This window comes from Dipodomys spectabilis, unplaced genomic scaffold (assembly GCF_019054845.1).
Source record: "Dipodomys spectabilis isolate Male_0828 unplaced genomic scaffold, ASM1905484v1 ptg000051l, whole genome shotgun sequence".
NCBI classification, from domain to species: domain Eukaryota; kingdom Metazoa; phylum Chordata; class Mammalia; order Rodentia; family Heteromyidae; genus Dipodomys; species Dipodomys spectabilis.
Genome location: NW_024870728.1, coordinates 5,200,817 through 5,213,865, shown reverse-complemented (window position 1 = coordinate 5,213,865; position 13,049 = coordinate 5,200,817). Strand labels below are relative to the sequence as shown.

General features: G+C 41.7%; 1 protein-coding gene across 1 annotated transcript in view; it reads right to left on the bottom strand.

Annotated features, from left to right (window-relative positions):
* The window catches only part of Col4a4 (collagen type IV alpha 4 chain), a 129,953-nt gene that overhangs the window by 87,606 nt on the left and 29,298 nt on the right, over nt 1-13,049 (bottom strand). The window lies entirely within an intron of this gene.

Below are 13,049 nucleotides of genomic sequence, written 5' to 3'. Positions count from 1 at the left end.
ACTGTACAGAGGGGTTACAATTACATGGGCAGGATAATGCATACATTTCTTACCAAGCATTGCAGCCTCCTCCTTTGTTTACCCTTCACCTCCCTTCCCAGCCTCCCCTCTCCCCCCCACCCAATCCTTCCCCCCCTTCCCCCCCACACCGACATTGTAAAGCTCGTTTTTGACATGACATTTTGTACTTCTCATTGTTGCAACAGGTCCACCTGAATCCTTAAACGACTTGTTTGTCCCCATCTCCTCCACATGTTATACTGACATCAAATATAGTGAAAGCGGGGGTTACACTGTGGGGGAGCGACATACAAAGCAACAAAGAAATAATCTTATAAATGCGTTAGAAACACATGCATGAAAGAAAAAAAAATTAAAATACATATTTAAGGGATCGTTTTCCTAACATCACATTATCTGACCTTTTCCGCTTGACTCATACATATACTAGATATTGCATATAAGGGAAACCATGGGACCTATGTTTCTTTGGGCCTGGCTTACTTCACTTAATATAATTTTTTCCAAGCCTTTCCATTTCCTAACAAATGGGGAAATGTCATTCTTTCTGATGGAGGCATAGAATTCCATTGTGTATATATACCACATTTTCTTGATCCATTCATCTACTGAGGGGCATCTGGGTTGGTTCCATATCTTAGCTATGGTAAATAATGCTGCAATAAACATAGTTGTGCTGGTAGCTTTAGTGTGGTCTTGTTTGTAAACATTTGGGTAAATGCCCAAAAGTGGGATTGCTGGGTCATAGGGGAGTTCTATGTGTAGTCTTTTGAGGAACCTCCATACTGCTTTCCAAAGTGATTGAACAAGTTTACATTCCCACCAACAATGAAGTAAGGTTCCCTTCTGTCCACATCCCCTCCAGCATCTGTTGTTGTTAGAGTTCTTGATTTTTGCCGTTCTAACTGGAGTGAGGTGATATCTCAATGTTGTTTTGATTTGCATTTCTTTTATGGCTAGGGATGTTGAACATTTTTTCATGTGTCTATTGGCCATCCTTCTTTCTTCTTCAGAGAAGTTTCTCTTTAAGTCTTTTGCCCACTTATTTATTGGGCAGTTGTTTCTTTGAGGATTTGTTGTTGGGGGGTTTAATTTTTTGAGTTCCAAGTATATTTTAGATATGAGACCCTTGTCCGTTGTATGGCTAGTAAAGATCTTCTCCCAATCCGTGGGCTTTCTATTGATCTTGCTAGCTATGTCATTTGCCCTGCAGAAGCTCTGCAACTTTATGCAATCCCATTTGTCCAACCATTCTTTGATTTGTTGTGTTTCCGGGTCTCTATTCAGAAAATTTCGGCCTGAGCCAAGGAGACCTAGGGTTTCTCCTATTCCATCCTGTAATGTTTTCAGAGTGTCTGTTTTGAGTTCAAGGTCTTTGATCCATTTGGAGTTGATTCTGGTGCAGGGTGATATATAAGGATCTAGCTTTAGTTTTCTACATGTAGTTAACCAATTTTGCCAGCACCATTTACTGAAGAGGCTGTCTGTCTTCCATTCTATTGTTTTAGCTCCCTTATCGAAGATTAGATGGCTATAGGTCTGTAGGTTCATTTCTGGGTTTTCAATTCTATTCCATTGGTCCTGAGGTCTGTTCTTATGCCAATACCACGCTGTTTTGATTACTATGGCTTTATAGTAGAGTTTGAAATTTGGTATTGATATTCTTCCAGCAGTGTTCTTTCCGTTGAGGAGCGTTTTTGCTATTCGGGGTCTTTTATTGTTCCATATGAATTTTTGGATTGCCTCTTCTATTTCCTTGAAGAATGAGGGTGGAATTTTGATAGGTATTGCGTTGAATTTGTAGATAGCCTTGGGAAGTATTGCCATTTTCACGATGTTAATCTTTCCAATCCAGGAGCATGGGAGGTTTTGCCATTTTTTAAGTTCTGTGTTGATTTCCTTTTTCAAGATTTTAAAGTTTTCATCATAGAGGTCCTTCACTTCTTTAGTTAAGTTAATTCCTAGGTATTTTATTTTTTGTGGGGCTATTACAAATGGAGTTGCTTTCCTAATTTCAGCCACACTTGTCTCATTGTTGGCATACAGAAAAGCCATTGATTTTGGGGGGTTAATTTTATAACCTGCTACTTTGCCAAAGTTTTGAATCAGCTTGAGTAATTTGGGAGTGGAGTCTATGGGATTCTTTAAATACAAGATCATGTCATCTGCAAAGAGGGAGAGTTTTATTTCTTCTTTCCCTATTTGGATCCTCTTTATGTCTGCATCTTGTCTTATTGCTGTAGCTAGGCATTCTAATACTAGATTGAAGAGAAGTGGAGAGAGTGGGCATCCTTGTCTTGTTCCTGAGTTAAGAGGAAATGGCTTTAGTTTTTCACCATTGAGTATAATGCTGGCTGTAGGTTTGTCATATACAGCCTTTATTGTATTGAGGAATGTTCCATGGATTCCTAATTTTTCCAAAACCTTCATCATAAAGGGGTGTTGGATCTTGTCGAATGCTTTTTCTGCGTCTATTGAGATAACCATGTGGTTCTTATTCTTGCTCCTGTTGATGTGATGAATAATATTAATTGATTTGCGTATATTGAACCAGCTTTGCATCCCTGAAATGAATCCTGTTTGATCGTGGTGTATGATTTTTTGGATGAATTGTTGAAGTCGGTTGGCCAAAATTTTGTTGAGAAGTTTTGCATCAATATTCATCAAAGAAATGGGTCTATAGTTCTCTTTCTTTGATGAGTCCCTGCCTGGTTTTGGGATGAGGGTTATGATGGCTTCATAGAATGTGTTCGGTAGTGAGCTTTCTCTTTCAATTTCATTGAAGAGTTGGAGGAGAATTGGTGTGAGCTCTGCTTTGAAGGCCTTGTAAAATTCCGCTGTAAAACCATCTGGTCTTGGACTTTTCTTAGCTGGGAGGTCTCTTATTGCTGTTTCTATTTCAATGCTTGATATGGGCCTGTTAAGATAGTTTAACTCATCTTGGTTTAGTTTTGGCATGTCAATATTTGCTAGGAAAAGGTCCATTTCTGTCAAGTTCTCAAACTTATTAGCATAAAGTTTTGAGAAGTATTCCCTTATAATGTTCTGAATCTTGGTTGTTTCCGTGGTGATGTTTCCATTCTCATCTCTGAGTTTATTAATTTGGGTGTGTTCTCTTCTTTTTCTGATAAGATTTGCTAAGGGTCTGTCAATTTTGTTAAGTTTTTCGAAGAACCAACTCTTTGTTTTGTTGATTCTTTCTATAGTTTTTTTGGATTCTAATTCATTTAATTCTGATTTAATTTTGATTATTTCTTTCCGTCTACTGGATTGGGGTTTATCTTGCTGCTCTTTTTCAAGGAGGTTTAGATGTGTCATTAAATTGTTAGTTTCAGATCTCTCCAATTTGTTGATGTAGGAGCTCAGAGCTATAAACTTGCCTCTGAGTACTGCCTTTGCTGTGTCCCAGAGGAGCTGGTAATTTGTGTGTTCATTTTTGTTGAATAGCATGAACATTTGAATTTCCTTTCTAATCTCTTCCATGACCCACTCATGATTCAGCAGTGTGTTGTTCAGCCTCCATGTGATACCGGACTTTCTTTGGTGGCTTTTGGTGTTGAGTTCTAATTTTATTCCCTTGTGGTCAGAGAGAATGCAAGGTATAACTTCAATGTTTCTGAATTTAGACAACTTTGCTTTGTGGCCTAAAATGTGGTCTATTTTAGAAAACGTTCCATGTGCTGCTGAGAAAAACGTGTATTCTGATGCTGCTGGGTGAAATGTTCGGTAGATGTCTGTTAAGTCTAGTTGATCTATGCAGCTGTTTAGATCTGCGGTTTCTCTGTTGACTTTTTGCCGAGTTGATCTATCTAGTGGGGAGAGTGGTGTGTTAAAATCCCCAACAATTAATGTCTTTGGATCTATATGGGATTTGAGGGAAAGTAGTGTTTCTTTGATAAATTTGGGTGCTCCATTGTTTGGCGAATAGATACTTAGAATTGTAATATCCTCCTGAAGGAGAGATCCTTTAATTAGTATGTAGCGACCTTCTTTATCTCTTCTCACGAATTTTAATTTGAAGTCTATTTTATCTGATATTAGAATTGCAACTCCCACCTGTTTATGGGGGCCGTTTGCTTGGTAGATTTTGTTCCAGCCTGTAACATTGAAAATGTGTTTGTTTTTACGGGCAAGATGTGACTCCTGCAGGCAGCAGATAGAAGGGTCTTGTTTTTTAATCCAACTAGACAGTCTATGTCGCTTAATTGGAGAGTTCAGTCCGTTAACATTAAGAGATAGGACTGAGAGGTATTTGGGAGTTCCTGCCATGTTATCCACCTTCTTGGGGGCTGCGAAAACTGGGTTCTTCCTATGGTTCTTGGATTCTCAGTTTGGGTGCAGTTTCTTGGCCTTTATTGCGGTCTTGTTGGTTTTCTATGTGTAGGACATCTTTAAGAATCTTTTGTAGGGCTGGTTTGGTGGAGATGTATTGTTTCAATTTTTCTTTGCTATGGAAGGTTTTTATTTGGCCTTCAGTTATGAAGGAGAGTTTAGCTGGGTACAGTATTCTTGGTTGATAGTTGTTTGTTTTTAGGGCATGGCATACATCATTCTAGGCTCTTCTTGCTTTGATTGTCTCTGCTGAGAAATCTGAGGTGATTCTAATTGGTTTCCCTTTATAGGTGATTACCCTTTTCTCCTTGACAGCTTTAAGGATCTTTTCCTTGTTCTGAGTTGATCCTGTGTGGATTATAATGTGACGGTGGGATGTCCTATTCTGGTCTGGTCTATTTGGGGTTCTAAAGGCTTCTTGTATCTGAATAGGCCTATCTTTTTGCATGTTTGGGAAGTTCTCTGCTAGGATCCTGTTAAACAAATTTCCTAAGCCATTAACTTCTGTTTCTAGGTGCTCCTCTACACCCATTATCCTTAGATTAGGCCTTCTGATGGTGTCTTCCAGGTGTTGGATAGATCTATCATATTTCTTGGACTTGTCTTGGATGGTTGTATGTTCTTTCTCTATAATATCTAGGCTGTCTTCAATCCCTGAGATTCGATCTTCTGCATGGTCTAACCTGCTGTCAAGACTCTCTACTTTGTTTTTTATCTCTTTTCCTTCTAATTTTTCAGCTTTGATGGCTTCAAGTTCTTTGTTGAAGCTCTGTTTTAGGTCTTGTATGAATTTCTTTACTTCCTTAATTTGGTGTTCAGTGTTTGTTCTCAAATCACTTAGTTGATTGGTTATGGTTTCTTTGGACTCCCATTCCTTCTGTTGGGTTCCGTTCAGCATTCCCTTTGTGGTCTCCCTGACTTCCTTCAGCTCTTTGTTAATGTATTCCATGAATGCCTTTAGTGATCTTTGTGTGTTCTCTACCTGGTCTCTCAATTCCTGTATTACTCTTTGATTAGCTTCCTCCCATTCGTGGGATTCCTGCAGTTCTCTTTCCTGCCGTTCGTGGGATTCCTGCAGTTCTCTTTGAGTGTTCTCAGCCTGCTCACGCCATTCCTCCCTTTCTCTTTGAGTATTCTCAAGTTGTTCACGCAAATCCTGTATCAGTTTTTGAGTAGCTTCCTCATGCTTATGATATTCCTGTATAAACTTCTGGGATGCCTCCTCTCTCTCCCTATCACGCTCATACAGAGTCCTTTGTAAGTTGTCAAACTTCTCATTTATCATGTTTGCCAATAGTGTTTGGGAACTCTCCTCTGGATTATTCATTATCTGTTCTGACCCCTGATTATCAAGATTGGGAATTGAGATACCCGAATTTGCCATTTTTCTTGTGTTTTTCCCGCTTACTCTGCCCATTTGAGATGAAGATAGCACCAGTTTTGTGCTAGAATACTATCTTAAGGCAACCATCAACCAAAGTTTGCATTTGTACAGTCAATAGTCTATAGATACAATCTAGTTCAACAGATACATCTATTCCACATCAAACAACTATATGTTAATGGACTTCGAACCACAGAGAAGAATTTGGAAAACCAGAAATTATTAGGGTTAGGGAGAGATGTGCGTAAAAAATAGGGATAGATTGGTGTGGGGAGGCACAGGGAGAGTTAACTATGTCCTAATCACAATGCAGGAAATAAGTTGGGTAGGATGCAAGTAGAGAGTGAGAGGAAAAGAAGAAAGGGAAAGGGGAATGAAAAGAGACCAGAAAAAAAATAGAAACGTAAAAATTAATGTTATTATATAGATTAAAAGACCATCTATTTAGAGAGGAATGTGAATATTTTGAGAGAAGGTGAGGGACATAGAGGAGATGTGAAAAACTTAAAAAAAATGCTTAAAATATTATATAGGTATAAAGGGGTAGTACTGCTATTAAGGAATTTAAGTCTCAGAGGTTTTGAATTGAGTAATAAATTTGTGGATTAAGTGTGTACACAATGGGGGATAGGGTCTACTAGTTAACTACGGGTTTATCTGAGGATGTGCAGGACAAGAGCTAAGTCACATAAAGAAGAACAAAAGAGAGGAAAAGGTGAAACCAATAGGAAAGGGAGAAGAAAAGATCAGAAGTTCAGTAGAGCTAGGCAAAAAAACAAAAAGATAATTAAGAAAGAAAAAGAGAGAGAAGACAAGAAAAGAAAGGAAAACGCACATTCACGTATTCCTAAAATAAAAATTATGAGGAAAAAAAGTTACTGGAAAACAATTATTTTTTCAAAAGAGGCAAAAATTAAAGATTAATAAAAGTTTTAGAAAAGGAAAAAAAAATTTTTATATATATAAGGTACCAAAAAAAGAAAAAAGAAAAAAAAAAACGTTCTTTGGTTTTTTTGGAAGGGGTGGGAAAAATCCTGTATCTCCCTTGTGTCTGTAGCCAGCCTCTTGTTGGAGTCTCTGGTCTGCTTGAGGTCCTGTGGCTTGATTGGTTTCTTAAGTCAGATTGTTCAAATAGGCAGAAAAATGTTCTGCTTTGCCCAAGATTTTGAGATCCCCTTCCAAGGTTAGTTTAATGGGAGGGTGATCTAGTTTGAGAATCACAAAAGAGGGGAATGCAGTGATGAGGCTAGGTTCTGGGTAGAGTTGAGGCCTTTCAATAAACAGTAGCTTTTCCTTGGGGCTATTTTGTGAAAACCTCACAGAGCCCAGCCTGGAGCCATTCTCAGGGTTTCTGTTTTTCAATTGATTATGGAGGCTGCTAGAGGGAGGGGCAGCCTCTGGCTCTGGTTACCCAGTGGGGAAAGCCACTCCTATGGCTGGCGCCCCCAGCTGGGTGACTTTTCCCTGGATGGAGCTGAGTCTGGCAGGTCAGGCCGCCGTTAAGTTCTTGTGATCTGCTAAATGACTTGTTTTATTCCAAGGCCTGAGCTGGAGCTCTCAGCTCCGCCGAGCTTTGTCGGTATCCAAGATGGAGATCACCGGTGCTAGGGGGGAGGGGTGGCCTTCCCTCCTCTGCTCCCTGAGAAGGAGTGAGGACGTCAGGCTTCTACTCACGCCAAGTCTTGGTTCCTGGGTCATCTCTGGTCCGCAAACTGCAGAATGAAGATGTCTGCTCCTTGTCCGTTCTTGCTGGTGTTTAGTAGAATCCGCTCGCCCACCGCATCTGGCTCCTTTGTCCCGGACTCTGTGGCTCAGTTATGGTGCCCTGCTGCTGCCGCCGCCACCGCGGCTGCTGGCAAGCGCTCAGATGTGTCTTTTTGCCTTGATTTCCCCTCTCTTGCCTAAACCTCTGTCCTGTGATGGCACACTTGGTGTGGTTCTCTGGCTTAGGGCTGTTCACTGGAACTCTAAAATTGCTTTCTATGCGAGAGCTTGTTCAGATTCCAGCTTCTCCTCCGCCATTTTCCCGGAACTCTCGCCAAGATATTTTCTTTTTAATTTATTCTTGTGAGTACTGGTTAAACAGGCATAAATTCCAAAGGCTTAAAATGTTAGCTAAGTCTTTTTTGAGGATGGTACTCGGGTTTGAGCTCAAGGCTTCATGCTTGCTTGGCTGACACTATACCACTTGAGCCATACTTCCAACCTAGATTCTTGCTGGTTTATTTTGGAGTCTGGAAAGTACTTCTTCCCTGGCTGGCTTTGAACTTCGATTCTCTAGATCTCAGCCTCTTGAAAGTTAGGATTACACACATATGTCACCAGCACCCAGTTTTAAATAGATCTTAACCATATAAGTAATAAAAAAGATAACTGTGAGTATGAACAATCTGGGGAGCTTATAAGGGAAGGCAGATTAATTTACAATGAATGTGTATAAACTGAAAGCACAACCTCAAAGTGAGAAGAATAATGACTTAATTAACATACATTTCAAAGTGCCCTCCTTTTATTTTTCCTTGATATAAGAATGAGGAAAGAACAGCTTTTGATATTAAGTTGAGAAGTTATATTTACACATAGCATGCAATTTGCATATAAAGTCTCCAAATTATCCTACGGAGCATAGTACTTTACAATTATATGTTATTTTGATACATAACAAAATGCATACTCAACCAAATGGAGGTAACTGAGAAAGCAATCTTCACCGAGTTTCATTTGAAATGTGCAGTCCCTAATTCAGTGAGCCAGTGGAATTTGCAGAGACCGAAAGAGTAGGAATGAATGCTACTACAGCCATAGAAACATGACATTTCCATTCAATGCACTAGAGAAATGTGTCCAGATTGGCCTAAGTTTATTAAAAAAATATTTCCATAAACCGAAAAGATTAGAAAATGTCTATGTATCTGTGAAGGGCCCTGATCTTCCTCCCTCCACCCCTTTCCCTTCCCCACAACATGCAACTCTCACTTGGGGCCATTTGTTTTGCAGCATTTGCACACACTTAAGCATGCCTGCCCATGGATGATGGCTCTTGGTGCTCTAGTGGGAAGATTTCCCCTATCTACTTACTGCCCTGACCCTAGATGCCTCTCGGAGATGCCAAGATAATAACCCCTCCACTCTGTCACCAGAATCCTTTCTTTATCTGTGTATCCCTCTCCTCTTCTCCTCCACTACAGCATAAAGTTCCCAGAGTAGGCAGAGCACAGGTACCCAGGGACATGATAGTAAGAAAGGCAGATGTACTAGTCAGATTTGTGTTGCTGTAATGAAGTCACTGAGGGAGAGTACTTTATAAAGAAAACAGGTTTCTTTCCATTTACAGTTCCGGAAGTTCAAAGGCTAAACAGCATGGGACAGTACAGTCGGATAAGGGCTATCATATCCTAGTAGGAGTGTTGATGCCTGTGTGTGTGGTCTCTATCTCTCTTTACATAAAGACAAGAGGACTCAATCAGGGAGACTGTACCCTAATCTAAGACCTAACCTAATCTAAGCCTTCCCAGAGCTCTACCTCTGAGCATCCCAGCAGATTTAAGTTCCCACTCTTTTAATAACACTAACGTGTGACTCTAAGGATTCCATTTCAGCCAAGGAAGGAGTACATTCACAGCACAATAGCTGAGAACAATAAATGCTTACGAGAAGCAGACGTGGATTCCAGCCATGGCCCCACAGAAAAATGTGTGTGAATACCACTTCCTTTGTGTGTGAACCAGAATGCCCAGACCACAGCTCCCACACCGTGATGGCTGCCACCCCATGGCACTGGGCCACACCCCCTCACCCCTGGTGGGTGTGTCAGGACTCGGGCTTCTGTTGTGGAGCTATAATAAAGAAGTAATCATGACTTCACTTGACCCTTACTAAGTGACAGAGGCAAACCTTATGCTGCACGTAGGAAACCAACAGAAAACACAATGCTTGCTTTTTTTTTTTTTTTCTCTAAGGCTGTGAAGACTTCATGGTCATATATTTAGTGATTTTTTTAAAAAAAGTTATTATTAAATAATTTTGTTACATAATAAATATTTGAAGGAGATGCATGAAATCTTGAAGACTAAATCTGCCTTCAACTGACAACAATCTCGCAAATGCAAGTCTTGGAAATAGTAGTTTGCTAGATCACCCAATTCCAGAAAACAATGTATTCACAGCAATGTAGAGGACAATTCCATTAGTACTAAATTGGTTCATATGTAAGGGAGTGGAGGAATCAGTAAAAAGAATCATGGCAGACCCATAAGTAACAGAGCCCTAAATACGTGTGCAGGACTAGAAAATCATTCTAAGCAGGAATTTTACATTTTTTGCGGGGGAGGGCTGGTCCTGGGGCTGGAACTCAGGGTCTGAGTGCTGCCCTGAGCTTCTTTTGCTCAAGGCTAATGCTCTACCACTTGGCCCACAGCTCTACTTCTGGCTTATTAGTGGTGGTTAATTGTAGATACGAATCTCAAGGACTTTCCTACTAAGGCTGACTTTGAACCACTATCCTCAGAGCTCAGCCTCCTGAGTAGCTAGGATTACAGGTGTGAACCACAGGTACCCTTCTCATTTAAAAAAAAAAATTAAGGGGCTGGGAAGGTGGCTCCATGGTAAAGTGCTTGCCTTGCATACATGAGGCCCTGGGTTCGATTCCTCAGTCCCACATAAGCAGAAAAAGCCAGAAGTGGCACTGTGACTCAAGTGGTAGAGCACTAGCCTTGAGCTAAAGAGCTGAGGGACAGCGCCCAGGCCCAGAGTTCAGGCCCTGAGACCAACCAAAAAAAATTTTTTAATATTTTATTTAAAAACTATTTGTTTTGTTGATTTACTCTTAATCCTCACCCTCAAGCCACTAACAATAATATTCAATAAAACCCAGTGCAAACCCAGCACATGCTATAAAAACAAGTGATTTTCATAGCAAATAGACAAGCTGCCTAATGGAATGGCTGACTTTTGGATATAAGGTCCTTGGTTTCTTTTCTTTTTCTTCTTCTCTCCCGCCTTCCTTCCCTTTCCCTCCCCCCTCTTTCTTTTTTCTGTATGTGTATGTGTCAGCATGTGGCTGGATCTCAGCATCTTACACTCCCTTGGGTTTCTTGCTCAAGGCTGGTGTTCTAGCACTTGAGACTTGCTTCCACTCTGGCATTTTGCTGGTTAATTGAGGATGAAATCTCACAAACTTTTCTGCTCAGGCTGGCTTTGAACTGCAGTTCTTCAAGTTTCAGCTTCCTGAGTAGCTAGGATTATCACAGGCACAAACCATTAACACCTCCTTTTTCCCTGTTTTCCTCTTTCCCTCCCTCTTTCTTTCCTTCCTTCATCCCTCCTTTGTTCCTTCCTCCCCTCTCTCCCTCCCTTCCTCCCTTTGCTTTCTTCTGCTTCCTCTTAACTTCCTCCTTTCCTCTATTCTTCTTTTCTCTTTTTCTCCCTCCCTCCCTCCCTCCCTCCCTCCCTTCCTTCCTTCCTTCCTTCCTTCCTTCCTTCCTTCCTTTCTTCCTTCCTTCCTTCCTTCCTTCCTTCCTTGCCACTGTGAGTACAGCTGCCTCTGTTGTGACTTTCCGTGTCTCTCTCTGCTCAGAGGCCCAGCTGACTCCACGCCATTAGCCAGTTATTGGTCATCCTCCAGCAGCCTTGGATCAGGGCCAGCTGTACAAATAAAGCCTGAAGAGCTCAGTGCTGACACTGCGCCCCACCCCTCTCTGCCCCCCAGGCCAGGATGCACCTTTGGGATTTCGTCCCTGGTTCATTAGCTAAGTCAGGAGTATGCCTAGTGCAGGGCTAGGATTACACATGCTTCCACTTTGGTCATACCCCAGCTCTCCTTGCTTTTGTATTTTTCAAATAGCTTTACCTTGTGCTGATCTTTAACCCAAATCGTCCTACTTCCACCTCCTGAGTAGCTGAGATTACAGGCATGAGCTCCCATGCTCAGCTTGGGTTTTTTTGTTGTTGTTGTTGAGATAGGATCTCACACTGCGCACCATCACCCACCACCACCCGGCTGCCTCTTACTGTGTCCAGTCTCTACCTCCAGAGCAGCTGAGACTCCAGGCATGTTCCACCATGCCCCACCCCTTATCTTATTTATAAACATTAAAAACAGACCTGTATGCCTTCTATGTTCTTTTATAAAAATTTCCTTAGGAAACAATATTATTCAACTGATGACCGATTTTGTGGCCCTCAAATGGAATTTTCTAGTTGCTCCCAGAGTTGTTTTGATCCACCATATCTCCCTCATCCTCTGAGTCTCTCTTACCCCCAAATGACATGTAAATGTCCTGTGTCTGGCTCCTCTTCATCACTCCCTGGAGTGCCTGGCTCTCCGTCAGGATTCCACCCATCTGCCTTCGCTCCCTTAACCCCGATCTTCTCCCCCATGGCTGTCTAGAATCTTCCCTCTCCCTTCCATCAACCATGTTGACAGGACTGTCACCTATCCAGCACCCCGGCCAACCCAGTGCCCACGGCCCTGGCCTCAGCCCCACTGTTTGCTGGAAGGGATTAAGTCCTTCTCCACCTGGAACTCATATCCTATCTCTTCTCCCCTCAAATGCACAGTAATACTGACACCCGCCCTGAGCACTCACTCCATCCAGGCACTGGCCCTTGTATTCTTTATGGGATCTTTACAGCCTTGGGAAGCTGAGAGGCATCCTGTCCGCTTCTTGGTCCCCGAGGGTGGAAGCTGAACCTCAGAGAGCCGAGGTGAGTTACTTGGCGCCACACAGCAGCTGACACCTAAGGAAGCAGATCTTCTGACCTCCAAAGTCTGCCTCTCTCTGTACCTCAAACTTTACCATTGCCCCAAACTTCCATGTCTACTCGAGAATAACACCTGCATAGCCTTGTCACTGCTTTCTCTTTGCTGTTTGGTGTATGTTACTTAGACAGCTTTTTTTTTGAGGGGGGGCGGGCAGTCCTGGAGCTTAAACTCAGGCCTGGGCACTGTCCCTGAGATGCTTTTGCTCAAGATTAGCACTCTACCACATGAGCCACAGCGCCACTTCTGGCCTTTTCTGTGTATGTGGTACTGAGGAATGGAACCCAGGGCTTCATGCATACTAGGCAAGCACTCTACCACTGAGCCACATTCCCAGCCTGGTGCACGCTACTTAATATCTCGTTAGATAATATCTTCTAGAAAGCTTTATGAGGCCAGAGGCCCCATTTGTATTTTATTTCCCCTCCAGTATCTTGGCCACTTGAACACTAATCTCTAAATATACTTTCATCTTGCTTAATTAATACTCTTATAATTAAAGTGTATGGAGAAACATTACTTTAATGCACCTCTCCTTTTTAAACTATTGTC